Below are 17,473 nucleotides of genomic sequence, written 5' to 3'. Positions count from 1 at the left end.
GATTAGTTTTCAAAAGATTATTCAGAAGGTCCTTTGTTCATGAGTTCATTGTTTATAAATCCCAGATGTCTCTAATACAAGCAATGAACATGCATATGTAAGAGTAATTATCGCCTTTATTTCTTTTTCATTATCACATAACTCTTTTACAACAGGCCCATAATTTCTTACCAACGATTTCAAAATCCAAGATGTTTTGAAAACTAAAAGGTTTCTGAAAGCTTTTGGCAAGCTTATTTATTAGGAAAACCTGGCCCAATATAACATAAGACATTAATATTCTTTATCCCATTTAATGTCAATATTCACATATGTCAGTGTAGAAATCTCAGTGTGTTTAATTGTGGGATTTGATTATGACCAAAAGGATTGGAAGGAACTCTCTGGGGTGTTGGGAATGTTCTTGACCCTGATTGTGGTTGTACAAGCGTATACAATGGCCTAAACTCATTGGGTATACTTATAATTGATGCATTTTAGCATATGTAAATTATATCACAATAAAATTGGTTTTAAGAGAAAAAAATGCGAACTTTAAAATGGTTTGTGCATTATTTTCTCTAAAATCCAAAATATTTTTAATTCTAAAGCACATTTGGACCCAAGGGTTTTGTATAAGGGAATATAGACTCGTATCATTTTGAACATACCCCAAGTTTTTTGCTTTGTATAATAGAATGTGATTAGTAATGTCAAGCCACCCAAAAAATTAAATCAACCGCTAAGATAATCTGTTGATGGTAGGAAAGATTCATTTGCTTTTCCTCTCACAATGAGATTTCTTTATCTATATAATATAGGTTTTTGTTTGCCTGGGTTTTTTTTTTTTGAGACGGGGTTTCACCTTTGTTACTCAGGCTGGAGTGCAATGGCGCGATCTTGGCTCACTGCAACCTCTGCCTCCTGGGTTCAGGCAATTCTCCTGCCTCAGCCTCCCCAGTAGCTTGGACTACAGGCGCGCGCACCATGCCCAGCTAATTTTTTGTATTTTTAGTAGAGACGGGGTTTCACCATGTTGACCAGGATTGTCTTGATCTCTTGACCTCGTGATCCACCCGCCTTGGCCTCCCAAAATGCTGGGATTACAGGCATGAGCCACCACGCCTGGCCGCCTGTTTTTTATAATTAGAAGGATAGAAGTAGGCTGGGCTCAGTGGCTCACACCTGTAATCCTAGCACCTTGGGAGGCCAAGGTGGGTAGATCACGAGGTCAGGAGCTTGAGACCAGACTGACCAACATGGTAAAATCTTGTCTGTACTAAAAATACAAAAATTAGCCAGGTGTGGTGGTGCACACCTGTAGTCCCAGCTACTCAGGAGGCTGAGTCAGGAGAATCACTTAAACCCAGGAGGCATGGTTTGCACTGAGCCAATATCGTGCCACTGCACTCCAGCCTAGGTGACAGAGCAAGACTCTGTCTCAAAAAAAAAAAAAAAAAAAAAATGGATAGAAGTGAAGTAGAGGATTCTCTATAATGTTCTGATGTACTTGTGCTGCTAGGAGTATAACCACTCCTGTGGTTAGGAGTGGGTCCCCTTGAAGGAAGTAGATATGGTTAACGTCAGTCATCCTGAGAAAAGGGAAACACATTTTAAGATATGATATGCGAGCTCAGACTGAGAGAGGAAAATGGTTGCTCTCTCTAGGCCTTGGTCATCTGGATCTGGACACAAAGCATTTAATGTGTTTGAAGGAATGTACCCATTTTTTGTTTGTTTGTTCGTTTGAGACACAGTTTTGCTCCTATTGCCCAGGCTGGAATGCAATGGTGCGATCTCGGCTTACTGCAACCTCTGCCTCTCAGGTTCAAGCCATTCTCCTGCCTCAGCCTCCAGAGTAGCTGGGATTACAGGTGCACACCACCATGCCTGGCTAATTTTTGTATTTTTAGTAGAGACGGGGTTTCACCATGTTGGTCAGGTTTGTCTTGAACTCCTAACCTCAGTTGATCCATCTGCCTCAGCCTCCCAAAGTGCTGGGATTACAGGCAGGAGCCATCACGTCCAGCCCATTTTTTTTTTTTTTTTTAGTTTGCTTATCAGCTGACTTGATAATGTGCCCACTTTTTACTCAGAAGGAGAAGAAAATATCTGCCCCTAATGAGACTGGAAACTAGGTGGAGGTTTTATTACAAAACACCTTAAAAATCTTCATGGCTTATAAACACAAGCTTTTATTTTTTTCATGAATTGGTTAAGTTCACATATCTAGGCTAGGCTCAGGTAGGCCAGGTTAGAACCCAGATTTATGGTTGTGTTCCACATATCTCAGTCTGGGGCCCAAGCTGTTAGGGCATTAGCAACCTGGGATATGCTTTCTTCTAGTGGCTCCTAGGAACATAGGACTGAATGGAAACATGATGTCCTTTTTTCTTTATTTTTATGTTTTGAGACAGAGTCTCGCTCTGTAAATCAGGCTGGAGTGCAGTGGTACAATCTCTGCTCACTGCAATCTCTACCGCCTGGATTCAAGCGATTCTTCTGCCTCAGCCTGCTGAGTAGCTGGGACTACAGGCATGCACCACCATGCCCAGCTGATTTTTGTATTTTTTTGCAGAGACAGGGTTTTACCCTGTTGGCCAGACTGGTCTTGAACTCCTGTCCTCAAGCAATCCACTCGCTGCGTTGGCCTCCCAAAGTGCTGGGATTACAGGTGTGAGCCACTGAGCCTAGCCAATGATACCCTTTTTAAGGCTACCCCATCACCAACCAGCTGGTGCACTGTAACTTCAGTCCACATTACATTGGCCAAAACAAGTCCTATGTACAAAGTCCAACATCAATGAGGTGGAAAAAATATATTCTTTCTACTCTAGTGAAAGGTACTGCAAAGGTACATGGCAAAAGGTGTAGATGTATAATTCCAACACAAAGAGGAAATAAAGATTTGGGAGCAACGATCCAAACTACAAGAGACAACTGTAAAGACCCTTGGATGTGTAGCAGGATAGGAGAGGATTAGAGTATTTTAGATCTTAGATTTTCCATGAAAACACCCTTTTCTTTGACATAGACAAGTGACAGATCTTATGTATATGATTTCATATACATAAGAAATTAATGCCTATATAGCATTAACTTTCTTAACCAATCAAACTACTGCTCTTGGCTCCTCCAGTGTAAAAATTCTGGGGCCTGGAACTCACAAAACTACCCACAAAACTCTCTGCTACATAATTGTAACTTACTTTTTTTTTTAGAGATGGGGTATCGCTATGTTGCCCAGGCTGGAGTGCAGTGACTATTAATAGGCACGATCCCACTACTGATCAGCACCAGAGTTTTGACCTGCTCTGTATCCGACCTGGGCCGGTTCACCTTTCCTCAGGCAACCTGGCGGTTCCCTGCTCCCAGGAGGTCACCATATTGATGCCAAACTTAGTGAGGACACCTGATTGGGATAGCACACTACAGCCCAGAACTCCTGGACTCAAGAGATCCTCCAGCCTCAGTCTCCAGAGTAGCTGGGACTACAGGCACACGCCACCGCACCCGGAGTAACTTACTGTCTATAGTAACTAGGCTGCTTTCAGCTGCAAGTCATACACACAAAAAGAAGTCCTTATACTTTATGTCTCATAAAATGAATAGCGTAGAGATAGGCTTTTCCAAGATAGTGCCACAGAGAAAAGATGTCATCAAATACATTGATTTCCTTTGCATGCCACCATCCTCAAGGTTTTGCCTTTGTTCTAAGGCTTTCTTTCTCATGGTTGTCATCTAGCATCATACAAAGGAATACGACACAGAGTGGGGTGTGGTGGCTCATGCCTGTAATCTTAGCATTTTGGGAGGCTGAGACAGGCAGATTACTTGAGCTCAGGAGTTTGAGACCAGCCTGGGCAAAATGGTGAAACCCCATTTCGACTAAAATACAAAAAAATCAGCTGGGCATAGTGGCAGTCACCTGTAATCCCAGCTATCCAGGAGACTAAGGCATGAGAATTGCTTGAACCTGGGAGGTAGAAGTTGCAGTGAGATGAGATCATGCCATTGCACTCCAGCATGGGCAACAAAGCAAACCCTGTCTCAAAAAAAAAAAAAAGGAAAGAAAAGAAAATACTGCGCACAATACATAGATATCCACCTCAGAGGAAGAGTATTCTTCCATGTGCTTCTTTCCATAAGCAAGTTAAACTTGTTCCCCAGAATGCTTACCATCATGATATGCTGCTCAGACCTGGGCCATATATTGTCCTTAAACCATTCACTAGCCAAAAAAAATGGCCCAAGGCAGTGGTCAGCAAAGGAAGGCCCACAGGCCAAATCCAGCTCCTCGTCTATTTTTGTCTAGACTGTAAGCTAAGAATATATGTGTTTTACATTTTTAAAGGATTATAGAGGAAAAAGCAATAGCAGCAACTGCTGCAGCTGCAGCAGCACTAAAGAGACAATATGTGACCTAAATAAAAATTTTAGATTTTTGTCCAGTGCATAAGGTAAGAACATTTTTGGTTTTGATTTTTAGATTTTAAAAGGATTGTAGAAGAGAAAGCAGCAGCAGCCACAGTGACCACATGTGCCCTAAAGTCTACATTTTTTATTTGGCCCTTTTTAGAAAAAGTTTGCAGTCTCTGGCATAGGCTATTATGATTCACCTGGAAGGTGAGGAAAGGCCATTACCAGCATTGGGTCAGCCACATCGTATATATGTACTTTCCTTTTGCTTTCCCCAACCATTGAGGAAAATCTTAACCACTGTTCAATGATCCCGTTTGATACGGTTAGGCTTTGTTTCCCCACCCAAATCTCTCTTGAACTGTAATCCCCATAATCCCCATGTGTCAAGGGAGAGACCAGGTGGAGGTAATTGAATCATGGGGGCAATTCCCCCATGCTGTTCTCATAATAGTGAGTGAGTTCTCACAAGATCTGAAGGTTTTATAAGAGGCTCTTCCCCACTTGCTCGGCACTTCTCCTTGCTACAGCCTTGTGAAGTAGGTGCCTTGCTTCCCCTTTACCCTTTGCCATGATTGTAATTTTCTTGAGGTCTCCCTAGTCATGCTGAACTGAGTATATGACACCTCTTTCCTTTATAAATTACCCAGTGTCAGTCATTAGAGAAATGCAAATGAAAACCATAATGAGACACCATCTCATGCCAGTTAGAATGGCAATCATTAGAAAGTCTGGAAACAACAGACGCTGGAGAGGATGTGGAGAAATAGGAATGCTTTTACACTGTTGGTGGGAGTGTAAATTAGTTCAACTATTGTGGAAGACAGTGTGGCGATTCCTCAAAGATCTAGAACCAGAAATATCATTTGACTCAGCAATCCATTACTGGGTATATACCCAAAGGATTATAAATCATTCTAACACAAAGACATATGCATATGTATGTTTATTGTAGCACTGTTTACAATGGCAAAGACTTGGGACCAACTCAAATGCCCATCAATGATAGGCTGCATTAAGAAAATGTGGCACATATACACCATGGAATACTATGCAGTAATAAAAAAGAATGAGTTCATGTCCTTTGCAGGGACATGGATGAAGGTGGAAACCATCATCCTCAGCAAACTAGCATAGGAACAGAAAACCAAACACTGCATATTCTCACTCATAAGTGGGAGCTGAACAATGAAAGCACATGGACACAGGGAAGGGTCCATCACACACTGGGGCCTGTCGGGGGATGGGGGGCAAGGGGAGGGAGAGCATTAAGACAAATACCTAATGCATGCGGAGCTTAAAACCTAGATGATGGGTTGAAAGGTGCAGCAAACCACCATGGCACATGTATAGCTGTGTAACAAACCTGCACATTCAGCACATGTATCCCAGACTTAAAGTACAAACAAACAAACAAATAAATAAATTGCCCATTCTCAGGCAGTTCTTTATAGCCATATGAAAATGGACTAATACGCTGTTATTTACTGCTGCTCAGGTAAATTAAAGGAAGAGTTAATGTCCACATGTGTGTCAGAATGTTATGGGAGAGCTGTGGCCATTAGTTTCTGTTTATGGGGGCAATCACATTTAAGTGAAGAATCCCCAAATGGAAGAGCCATCTCAAGGGAGAACCATTAGAATGTAAGCTCCAGAAGCCTTCCCTTCCACGGCCAGCAGGACACTCCCTTACCTTCTGAGGTGCATAATTTGTGACCAGAAGTCTGCTTTAATTCCTCTGTAAGTAATGTGCCTTTTTTTTTTTCTGGCTGCCTTTAAGATTTTCTTTTAGGCAAATCTTAAATCTTTACACAGTGACTCACGCCTGTAATCCCAGCACTTTGGGAAGCTGAGGCAGGCAGATCACTTTAGGACAGGAGTTTGAGACCAGCCTGGCCAGCATAGTAAAACACCGTCTCTATTAAAAATACAAAAATTAGATGGGTGTGGTGGTGGGCACATGTAATCCCAGCTACCCAGGAGGCTGAGGCAGGAGGATCTCTTGAACCTGGGAGGCAGAGGTTGCAGTGAGCCGAGATCATGCCATTGCACTCCAGCCCATGTGAAAAGAGCAGGATTTCATCACACACACACACACACACACACACACACTAGCTGGGTGTGGTGGTACATGTCTGTTAGTCCTGGCTACTCAGGAGACTGAGGCAGGGAGATTGCTTGAGCCCAGGAGTTTGAGGCTGCAGTGAGCTAAGGTGCCACTGCATTCCTGCCTGGGAAAAAGAGTGAGGTTCTCTCTTAGAAAAAAAAACACCTTTTTTACTTATCTTTGGTTTTCAGCAATTTATATATTATGTGCCTGTGTGTGTGTGTGTGTGTGTGTGTATGTTTCATTTTTTTTGGAGGTTCTATGAGATTTCTAGATGTGTGGTTTGATATATTTCATATTTTTTGGATAATATTTGCTACTTCAAATCTTTTTTTTGGCATAATTCTTTCTCTCTTTTCCTCTTTAGATTCCAATTATATGTATGTTGGATGATTTTGTTCCACAGCTCTCGGAGATACTTTCTTTCTTAATGTGACTTAGTGTTGCTATAAAGAAATACCTGAGGCTGGGTAGTTTATAAAGAAAAAAGGCTTATATGGCTCACAGTTCTGCATATTGAATAAGAAGCATGGCAACAGCATATGCTCCAGGTGAGGGCTTCAGGTTGCTTCCACTCCTGGAAGAAAAGGGAGGGAAGCCGGCATGTGCAGAGATCACATGGCAAGAGGAGAAGCAAGAGACTGAAGGTGGGAGGTACCAAGCTCTTTTTAACAACCAGCTGTAATGGGAACTACTAGAGCAAGAACTCACTCATCACCATGAGAACACCACCAAGCCATTCATGAAGGATCTGTTCCCATTAGGCCCTCCCTTCAACAATGGAGATCAAATTTCAACAGGAAGTTTGAAGGGGTCAAATAACCAAACCACAGCACTCTCCCTTCTCTATCTGCTCCCACTTTTTTTTTTTTTTTTTTTTTTTTTTTTTTTACTTTAGTTCTTTCCGTTTAGGCTCTTTCTATTGACCTGTCTTTTAAGTTCCCTGATTCTTTCCTTGGCTGTGTTAAGTTTACTCTTGAGCACACTGAAAACATTTGTCTCTGTGGATCAGTCTTTTTATTTTTAGCATTTCCTTTTTACATTTTCTTTTCATTTCTACCTTCTGTTCTAATTCCTCATCTGTTCATTCATGTAGTATACATTTTCTTTCTTTTTTTTTTGACAAGTTCTCGCTCTGTTGCCCAGTGTGCAACACTGTACTGGAGTACGGTGGTGCAATTATGGCTCACTGCATCCTTGAACTTTCTGGGCCCAGAGGGTCCTCTTACCTTAGCTTTCCAAGTAGCTGGGACTACAGGCGCATACCACTATACTGGCTAAATTTTTTGCGTGTATTTTAGTAGAAATGGGGTTTCACCATGTTTCCCAGGTTGGACTCAAACTCCTGAGCTCAAGCAACTGACCTGCCTCGGCCTCCCAAAGTGCTGGAATTACAGGTGTAAGCCACTGTGCCTGGCCTACATTTTCTATTGAAACTTTAACACAGTAAACATAATTTTCTTAAAGTTCCTGTTGGATAGTTCCAACATCTTTATTTTTTATTTTTAGAGAAGGGTCTCACTCTGTCACCCAGGCTGGAGTGCAGTGGCATGATCACAGCTCACTGCAGCCTCAACCTCCTGGGCTCAAGCTGTCCTTCCACCTCAGGCTCCCAAGTAGCTGAGACTACAGGCGTATGCCACCACACCTCGCTAATTTTTGTATTTTTTGTAGAGACAGAGTCTTGTCACATTGCCCAGGCTGGTCTCCACCTCTTGAGCTCAAGCAATCCACCTGCTTCAGCCTCCCAAAGTGCTGGGATTACTGGCATGAGAAAAAAACTTGGGACATCTAAGTAAAAAGAGCAAGTGATTTGTAAGAGAAAGAAAATTGAGTGCAGTAGCTCATGACTGTAATCCCAGCACTTTGGGAAGCTGAGGTGGGAGGATTGCTTGATCCCAAGAGTTCAAGGCTAGCCTGGGCAACACAGCAAGACCCTATCCTTAGGAAAAATGTAAAGAATTAGCCAGGTGTAGTGGCCAATGTGCCTCTAGTCACAGCTACTTGGAAGGCTAAGGTGGGAGGACTGCTTGAGACCAAGAATTCAAGGCTGCAGTGACTATGATCATGGCACTGCACTCATATAATGCCATTGTTTGAATGTTTATCCCCTCCGAAACTCATATTGAAAGGTAATTCCCAATGTGGCATTATTGAGAGGTAAGCCTTTAAGAGGTTACTGGGATCATGAGGTGTCTATCCTCATGAATGGATTAATATATTAATGGGTTAATGCCTGGGTGACAGAGCAAGACTCAGTCTTTTGTTTTTGTTTGTGTTTTTGTTTTGAGAAGGAGTCTCACTGTGGCCTAGGCTGGAGTGCAGTGATGAGACCTTGGTGCACTGTAACCTCTGCCTCCTGGCTTCAAGTGATTCCCTTGCCTCAGCCTCCCGAGTAGCTGGATTATCACCAGGCTCATGCCACCATGCCCAGTTAATTGTTCGTATTTTTTTTTTTTTAGTAGAGATGCGGTTTCACCGTGTTAGGCAGGATGGTCTCTATCTTCTGACCTCATGATCTGCCCACCTCAGCCTCCCAAAGTGCTGGGATTACAGGCGTGAGCCACCTTGTCCAGCCAGACCCTGTCTCTTAAAAAACAGAAACTGAGAGAGAGAGAGAGAGAGAGAGAAAATTAGACTCTAATCAGGTATTTCTCAGTGATGCTTTATGCCAAAAAACAAAGCACCACACTTAAGATTTTTTTTTTTTTTTTTTTTTTAGGGAGGTAGGGAAGGAAGGAAGGGAGGGAAGAAGGAGGGGAGGGAAGGAGGAAGAGAGGGAGGAAGGAAGGGAGGAAGGAAGGAAGGGAGGAAGGGGGGAGGGAGGGAGGGAGGGAAGGGAAGGAAGGAATTCAAGCAATGAGAGAGACATTGCGGACCTGGATCTAGAGGTTTACAAGTTGATTTCTTTTTTTGAGAGAAGGAAAGAAAAAAAAATGAGTAAAGGAGAGAAAGAAAGAGGAAGAGAGAGAGGGAGGGTGAATGGAAAAATTGCTTTATTCTGAGAAAAAAATGGGTATTAATAATGGCCAATGAATGTTTCATTTAAACCTATGAGTAGGTGTGATGTGGTATTGACAAGAATGTATATTTTATGTATTTAAAGTGGAGAGCTCTATAAATATTTATTAAGTTTACTTGTAGGAAATTGATCCAAGATGGCCGACCACTAACAGCTCAGGATTGTAGCTCCCAGTGAAAGCTCAGAGAACGAGACGACGCCACATCATTAGACGAATTTTCGTCACTCACCGATTAGCCGACTCCCAGTGGAGGAGCCCCACGGGTCGCCAGCGCGACTCTTGTGGCCGCTGCAGCGGTTTTGCCGGCGTCTCGGCGCAGCAGCTCTTCACGCAGAGCCAACGGGACTGCTTCCCCTACTGACCAGAGTTTGGAGCTCCGGGAAGTCAGAGCCGCTTGTTGCGGACTCAAGAGGGAAGCCAGACCAGAGATTCCCGGGCAGAAGAGCACCATCAGTCTTATCGCTGCTATTTAGGCTGCCACAGTGGGTGGCTCGGATCCCAGCACTGGGAATCAGTAAGTCGGACGTCGACTCAGAAAACTAATTAGAAAGGCGGTTCATCTAAAATGAAGGGAAAAAAACAGCCTAAGAAGGCCGAGTATACTCAAAATCAGAACCCATCAGCAACGGAACAAGCCCTGATGGAAAAGGACTCATCAGCAACCGAACAAGCCCTGATGGAAAAGGACTCATCAGTAACGGAACAAGCCCTGATGGAAAAGGACTGTGTTCCATTATCTGAAGTAGGCTTTAAAAGGTGGATGATAAGAAATTTCTGGGAGTTAAAGGAACTTGTTCTAACCCAATGTAAAGAAACTAAGAACTTGGAAAAAAGGTTCGATGAAATGTTGAAAAGAATAGACAATATAGAGAGGAATACAAATGAACTTATGGAGTTGAAAAATACAACACGAGAACTGAGTGAAATATGTACAAGCTTAAACAGCCGAATGGATCAAGCAGAAGAAAGGGTATCAGAGGTAGAAGACCAACTTAATGAAACAAAACGACAAGACAAGAATAGAGAAAAAAGGATAAAAAGGAACGAGCAAAGTCTCCAAGAAATATGGGACTATGTGAAAAGACCTAATATACGCTTGATTGGTGTACCTGAATGTGACGGAGAGAATGAAGTCAAGCTGGAAAATACTCTCCAGGACATTATCCAGGAAAATTTTCCTAATTTAGCAAAGCAGGACACTATTCAACCCCAGGCAATACAGAGAACACCACAAAGATATTCCTCAAGAAGACCAACCCCAAGGCACATAATCGTTAGATTCACCAAGATCGAAACGAAGGAGAAAATATTAAGGGCAGCCAGAGAGAAAGATCAAGTTACCCATAAAGGTAAGCCTATTAGGCTTACAGCAGATCTCTCAACGGAAACCCTACAAGCTAGAAGAGAGTGGGGGCCAATATTCAATATACTTAAAGAACAAAACTTTCAGCCCAGAATTTCATATCCTGCCAATTTAAGCTTTACATTTGAAGGAAAAATAAAATCTTTTAGGAACAAGCAAGTACTCAGAGATTTTATTACCACCAGGCCTGCTTTACAAGAACTTCTAAAAGAAGCATTAGACACAGAAAGGAACAACCAGTATGATCCTTTCTAAAAATACACCAAAAAGTAAAGAGCGTTAACATAAAGAAGAATTTTTATCAACAAAAGGACAAAATAGCCAGTTAATATCAAATGGCAGCAACCCTAAAGTTAAATCAACCAAATCTCCCAATCAAAAGATACAGACAAAATCCAACGGTATATCCAAAGATATACATAGACTCAAAATAAAGGGTTGGAAAAAAAAAAAAACGTACCAACCAAATGGAGAGCAAAAATAAATAAATAAAAAGCAGGAGTTGCAATTTTCACATTTGACAAAATAGATTTCAAAGCTATAAGGATACAAGGGTAAAAGGATTAATGTAACAATAAGAGATCTTAACACCCAGATACATAAGACACATAGATTTAGATTCAACGAGACAACAAATTGATAATGATATCCAGGATTTGAACTCAGAGCCAGAACAAATAAACACAATAGAGGTCTCCATTTTAAACACATAAAATATGCATTAACCACTTTAAACACTCAAAATATTGATCGGCCATTATTGAAACCCATTTTAGGAATGAAGTAATATTCCTTTTTCCCCCTTTTTCTTTTTTTCCCCTTCTTTTTCTCTTTTTCCCTAAAAAAAAAAAAAAAAGAAAAAAAAAAGTTTACTTGTTCCGGATCTGTGAGTCCTTGATATCCTTATTAATTTTCTGTCTCATTGAATCTAAGTCTCTATGTATCTGGGTGTTAGGATCGTTAGCTCTTGTTGTTGTATTGATCCTTTTACCACTATATCTTTGTTGCTTTAAAATCTATTTTATCCACTACGAGAATTGCAACTCCTGCTTTTTATTTATTTATTTATTTATTTTTGCTCTCCATTTGGTTGGTAAATCTTTCTCCATTCCTTTGTTTTGAGTCTTTGTGTATCCTTGCATGTGAAACAGTCAGGATGTAACATGCCGTTGGGTTTTGGCTGTGTCTTTTGATTGGGGGATTTAGTCGATTTAAATTTAGGGTTACTGCCATTTGATATTAACTGGCTGTTTGATCCATTCATTGATGAAAATTCTTCTTTATGTTGGTGCTCTTTACTTTTTGGTATATTTTTAGTAAGGCTAATACTGGTTGTTTCTTTCTGTGTGTAATGCCTCTTTCAGAAGTTCTTGTAAAGCAGGCCTGGTGGTAATAAAATCTCTGAGTACTTGCTTGTTCATAAAAGATTTTATTTTTCCTTCAGTTGTGAAGCTTAGTTTGGCTGGATATGAAATTCTGGTCTGAAGGTTCTGTTCTTTGAGGATGTTGAATATTGGCCCCCACTCTCTTCTGGCTTGTAGAGTTTCTGCTGAGAGATCTGCTGTAAGTCTGATAGGCTTGCCTTTGTGGGTAACCTGACCTTTCTCTCTGGCTGCCCTTAGTATTTTCTCCTTCGTTTCAACCCTGGTGAATCTAATGATTATGTGCCTTGGGGTTGCTCTTCTTGATGAATATCTCTGTGGTGTTCTCTGTATTACCTGGGGTTGAGTATTGACCTGCTTTGCTAGTTCAGGAAAATTTTCCTGAATAATATCCTGAAGGGTATTTTCCAGCTTGGATTCATTCTCTCCATCGCATTCAGGTACACCTATCAGACGTAAATTTGGTCTTTTCACATAGTCCCACATTTCTTGGAGACTTTGCTCATTCCTTTTTATCCTTTTATCTCTAATCTTGTCTTCTTGTTTTCTTTCATTAAGTTGGACTTTGACCTCTGTTATCCTTTCTTCTTTTTGAACAATTTGAGTGTTTAAACCTGTGCATACTTCTTGGAGTTCCTGTATTGTATTCTTCAGTTCCATTAATTCACTTATATTCCTCTCTAAGTTGTCTATTCTCAATAGGATTTCGTCAAACCTTTTTTCAAAGTTCCTAGTTTCTTTACGTTGGGCTACAACATGTTCTTTTAACTCACAGAAGTTTCTTATTATCCATTCCTTGAAGAGTGATTCTGTCATTGGGATGCGCTTGTTCTCCATCAAGCCCTGTTCCATTGTTGATGTGGAACTGTGATCATCTTTAGAGGGAGAGGCACTCTGATTTTGAGTATTCTCAGCCTTTTTACGCTGGTTTCTTCCTATCATTGTAAATTTATCCTCCTGTCGTCTTTGAAATTACCAACTTTCAGATTAGGTCTCTTGATTGGACGTCCAAGTTGTTAGTTCCCAGGGCCAGAACGGAGGCGTTAAGACTGATGGTGCTTTTCTACCCAGGATTCTCCTCTCTGGCTTCCTTCTTGTGTCCGTAATGGGCGACTCTGCCTTCCCCGGGCTCCAAACCTCGGTCAGAAGGCGAACCAGTCTCGTTTACTCTGCGCCTAGAGCTGCCGCGCTGAGGCGTCATCACAGCCGCTGCGCTGGTCTCAGGAGTCGTGCTGGGGACCCGTGTGGGTCCTCCAAACCTCGGTTGGAAGGGGAGCCAGCCCTGTTTACTCTGCTCTGAGAGCTGCCCCGCCTAGGTGCCGGCGAAACTGCTGTGCCGGCCACAAGAGTCGCGCTGGCGACCCGTGTGATTCCTCCACTGGGGATCTTCTGCTCCATGAGCGACCAGAATTTGTCTGAAAGTGTGGTGTCCTCTAGTTCTCTGCGTTTTGACTGAGAGCTGCAATCCCAAGCTGTTATAGATCAGCCATCTTGGATCGTTCCCCCTTAAGATTCTTAAGAAAAGTGAATCGAGATTTATTATATCTAACAAAACTGATACAAATATAAAGGGCACAAAATGTTACCAACATTCAGAACATGCAAAGAATATGGATTCTGAGACCTTCCTGAATAACCTGTTAACGAACTAGCTTCTTTAATAGACAACCAAAGACTAGAGATATATCAACAAAAGAGCTGATGCTGAATATTCAATATATAGTACTTACTGAACTAAGAATACCTGAAGATTAGACAGGTGCAGTGGCTCATGCTTGTAATCCCAGCACTCTGGGAGGCCAAGGTGGGTGGATCTCGAGGTCAAGAGATCAAAACCATCCTGGCCAAGATGATGAAACCCTGTCTCTACTAAAAATTTAAAAGTTAGCTGGGCATGGTGGCACGTGCCTGTAATCCCAGGTGCTCAGGAGGCTGAGGCATGAGAATCGCCTGAACCCGGGAGGTGGAGATTGCAGTAAGCCGAGATCATGCCATGGTACTCCAGCCTGCCTACAGAACCAGACTCCATCTCAAAAAAAAAAAAAAAAAAAAGAGGCCAGGTGTAGTGGCTCATGCCTGTAATCCAAGCACTTTGGAGGCCAAGGTGGGCGGATCACCTGAGGTTGCGAGTTCAAGACCAGCCTGACCAACATGGTGAAACCCCGTCTTTAAAAAAATAAATAAATAAATAAAAAGAAAAAAGAAAAAAAGAATACATGAAAATTAAAAGGAAGAAAATAAGGCCAGGTGCTGTGGCTCACACCTGTAATCCCAGCACTTTGAGAGGACAAGGCGGATGAATTGCTTGAGCTCAGGAGTTCAAGACAATCCTGGGCAATATGGCAAACCCTGTCTCTACAAAAAGTTCAAAAATTAGCCAGATCTGGTGGTACATGCCTGTAGTCCCAGCTATTCTGGCAGCTGAGGTAGAAGGATCACTTGAGCCCAGGTGGTCAAGGCTACAGTGAGCTGAGATCATGGCACTTCACTCCAGTTGGGGCAACAGAGTGAGACTCCTATCTTAAAAAATTAAAAAAAAAAAAGAGTTTGTAATGGCTATATGTGCTTACAATATGGCTATTGTACAATTATAAAAAAAGAGGAAATGTGGGAAAATATTTATCTATTAACAGTAATCATATTGGAGGTGGTAGTGTAAGTATTGTTATTCTTTTTTTTTTTTGAGACAGAGTTTCGCTCTTGTTACCCAGGCTGGAGTGCAATGGCGTGATCTCGGCTCACCGCAACCTCCGCCTCCTGGGTTCAGGCAATTCTCCTGCCTCAGCCTCCTGAGTAGCTGGGATTACAGGCATGCGCCACCACGCCCAGCTACTTTTTTGTATTTTTAGTAGAGACGGGGTTTCACCATGTTGACCAGGATGGTCTCGATCTCTTGACCTTGTGATCCACCCGCCTTGGCCTCCCAAAGTGCTGGGATTACAGGCTTGAGCAACCGCGCTCAGCCAAGTATTGTTATTCTAAGGCTGTTGTGTGTATAATGTGGGATGAATAAAATGAATAATTATGGAATATTCCTTATGTGCTGTGAACCAGGATTCTGGGTGTGAAAATAAGGAGATACAGATGTAATATAGAAGAGGTTAAGTAAAACCACCTAAATTGGAATTATCACTATGACCTCCTGAATCATTTCACCCTCAAAATATGTACATATTTCCTAGTTCTGTCCTACAAAAAGGTCTCTAAATGACTGACACAGTAGCAGCAAGCATCCTTAGCACTTGGACTACTATTTGTAACTATCATCCCGTCTAAAAGGAAAAAGGCTTCTTGGAGAAATGACCAATTCTAGATCTAGGCAGGAAATACACCAGATGATTCTAAAACCAACTGTCACATAGCACTAGCAACACATGGAGTGAGTATAGAGGAAGGATTCATGTGCAGAAGAAAGCACAGCACTGTTCGTCTGTACAATCACTTACGCTTTTTCCTTCTACAGCGAGGCATATTCAGGCTGGGCACAGTGGGCATAAAGTAGAATATGTGTCAGGGAAGAGACTCTTGGATTACTTTATTTTTTAAAGACGGGGTTTCGCCATGTTGGTCAGGCTGGTCATGAACTCTCGACCTCAGGTGATCCACCCGCCTTGGCCTGCAAAGTGCTTGGATTACAGGCGTGAGCCACCACGCCCGGCCCTACTTTTTCATCTTTGTAGGGAGGTTGTGAGAAGGTAGAGATCATCTAGTAGACTGCAACAATGGGAGATTCTTCACCAGGGACATAGCCTTGTTAGTGAGATTAATTCATACAGTGCTATAGTTTGAATGTTTATCCCCTTCAAAACTCATGTATATATTTCTGGTAGAAAGGAAAAATGATACCATTCCTATAAAGTGCAAATTGGCAATATCTACCAAAATCGTATGTCTATCCTTTGTCTCATTTCTGGTAATATGTTCTACCTGTACATACATAAGATAATGTATGTAAAGGTTATTCATCACAGCATTGATCAATTAATTAATTAAAAATAACTTGTGTCCTATAAGGATTAAATAAACTAAGGCATACCCTCACTATGTAATATTCTCTAGCTCTAAAAAGAGTGACTTTGAAAGACTGGACTTATATGGTAAGATGTCCAGCTGTCTTAATCTGTTTTCTGTTGCTTACACTAGAATACCTGAAACTGGGTAATTTTAAAGGAAAGGAATTTATTTCTTACAGTTATGAAGGCCAAGAAGTCTAAGGTCAAGAGGCCACATCTAGTGAGACCCTTCTTGCTGGTGGAGACTTGCTAGAGTTCAGAGGCAGCACAGGGCATCACATGGCAAGGGAGTGACCTTCCTAACATGCTAGTTCAGGTCTCTTCCTCTTCTCATAAAGTCACAAGTCCTCTCCCATGATAACCCATGAATCCATTAATTCATGAATGGATCAACTCCTCAGGGTTCTACCCTCATGATCCAATCACCTATTTAACCACCTCTCAGTACTGCCACATTAAGGTTCAACATGAGTTTTGTTTGTTTTCTTTTTGGAGACAGTTTTGCTCTTGTAGCCAGGCTAGAAGTGGAATGGCACTATCTCAGCTCACTGCAACCTTCACCTCCCAGGTTCAAGTGATTCTCCTGACTCAGCCTTCCAAGTAGCTGGGATTACAGGCCCCAGCCACTACACCCACCTACTTTTTTTTTTTTTTTTTTTTAGATGGAGTCTCCTTTGTTGCCCAGGCTGGAGTGCAGGGTGCAATCTCAGCTCACTGTAACCTCTGCCTCCCGGGTTCAAGCAATTGTTCTGCCTCAGTCTCCTGAGTAGCTGGAACTACAGGTGCGCACCACCACACCCAGCCAATTTTTGTATTTTTAGTAGAGACAGGTTTCCACATGTTAGTCAGGATGGTCTCGATCTCCTGACGTGATCCACCTGCTTCAGCCTCCCAAAGTTCTGGGATTACAGGTGTGAGTCACCGCGCCAGGACTTAATTTTTGTATTTTTTGTAGAGACAGGGTTTCACCATGTTGGCCAGGCTGATCTTCAACTCCTGACCTCAGATGATCCACCAGCCTCAGCTTCCCAAAGTGCTGGGATTACAGGTATAAACCACTGCGCTCCGCCCTCAACATGGGTTTTGGAGAAGACAAATATTTCAAACCATAGTACCAGTAAAAGTGCAAAAACAAACAAATAAAGGTAGAACAATTATATGGTGTGTTACTTTTGTGAAAGAGTAAA

Source organism: Callithrix jacchus, chromosome 3, assembly GCF_049354715.1.
Source record: "Callithrix jacchus isolate 240 chromosome 3, calJac240_pri, whole genome shotgun sequence".
NCBI lineage: Eukaryota > Metazoa > Chordata > Mammalia > Primates > Cebidae > Callithrix > Callithrix jacchus.
This window is presented reverse-complemented; position numbering follows the sequence as displayed.